Here is a 1,196-nt window from a genome sequence, read left to right on the forward strand (position 1 = left end):
TCCATCAGGATCAGGACCTCCACAATCAGGACCCCAGGATTGGGGCTCCCCAGGATCAGAGCCCCCCCAGTATCAAGCCCCTCCAAGATCAGGACTCCTCCGGAATCAGGAGCCCCCAGGATCATGGGTCCCAAGGATTGAGGTCTCCCCCCGCCCCACCAGGATTGAGACACCCAGAATTGGGATCCCCAGAATCAGAACTGCTGGGATCAGGACTCCCCCAAGTTTAGGACCCCCAAGATGGGGACTTCCCCAGGATCAGGACCCCCAGGACTGGTGGCCCCCCCAGGATTAGGGCCACACCAGGCGCAGGCTGCTGGGGCTGGGCCAGGACATAGAGGCAGGTTCCCCAGAAGCTCATGTCAGCACCGTCGCAGGTGCGGATGTGCTGCCCGCCCCACACGACGCAGGGGCCTCCCCCGGAACCTAGGGGGAGAAGCAGGGCATTATGGGAGCCGGCTGCAACCTCTGCCCCCAGTTCTGATCTCCGACCCCACCACGGCAGAACCCCGACCTCTGATCCACTCCACCGACTCAACCTGACACACTCTGCCCCAGCCCCGACCTCTGCCCCAAGGCATTCTGGGATGGAGGGGGAGGACTACCAGGATCCAGGGATGGTTGCCGTGGTGCTGGAGGTCGTGGGATTCACCCCGGGCCCTGAGGGGCGAGGTGACACAGACACATATAAAACCTTTGTACGAGGACTCAGCTCCTCGCACGGAGGCTCATGGGAGGGACAGGGCGGGACAGCTCCAAGGAGACCGGGCCCGGACACCTGAGTACTACACAGGGGAGGAGAGACGCGGGGGGGCCCAATCCTGGCTCTCACCTGTTGGGGTCTCAGCACCAGGGATCAGATCTGCCCTGCAGAGAAGAGGGTCAGAGGTCAGGGCTGGGTTGGGACCCCCGATCCATGGGGGATGGGGCAGGTCCTGAGGGCTCGCTGGATCCCGGTAAAGGGCATCTCTCAGCACCCCGGACCCCTGGGTCCCTCCCCCGCCAGCTCCCCCCCCCAGGTCTTCGGAGCTCACCAGGCCACGGCTCCCAGGACCAGCAGAAGGCAGAGGCGGGCACGGGCGCCCATGGTGGACGCATGGACAGACAGACGGCGTCTGGCCCAGGGCAAAGGCACCGCCCCCCCGGCCACATGGTGGGGACCTTGTACTCCCCCACCCCCTCCCACAGCCACACCC

The 1,196-nt window shown here is 65.4% G+C and overlaps 1 long non-coding RNA gene across 1 annotated transcript; it reads right to left on the reverse strand.

The window, feature by feature from the left end:
• Positions 1-302: 302 nt before the first annotated feature.
• Positions 303-1,185, reverse strand: LOC106722519. The gene is made up of 3 exons (XR_001358516.2): positions 833-1,185; positions 606-660; positions 303-426 (listed from the first exon to the last, which is right to left on the reverse strand). It is a non-coding gene; the product is annotated as an uncharacterized LOC106722519 (long non-coding RNA).
• Between the last annotated feature and the right edge of the window lie 11 nt (positions 1,186-1,196).

Source organism: Alligator sinensis, unplaced genomic scaffold (assembly GCF_000455745.1).
Source record: "Alligator sinensis unplaced genomic scaffold, ASM45574v1 scaffold553_1, whole genome shotgun sequence".
In the NCBI taxonomy this organism is placed as follows: Eukaryota; Metazoa; Chordata; order Crocodylia; family Alligatoridae; genus Alligator; species Alligator sinensis.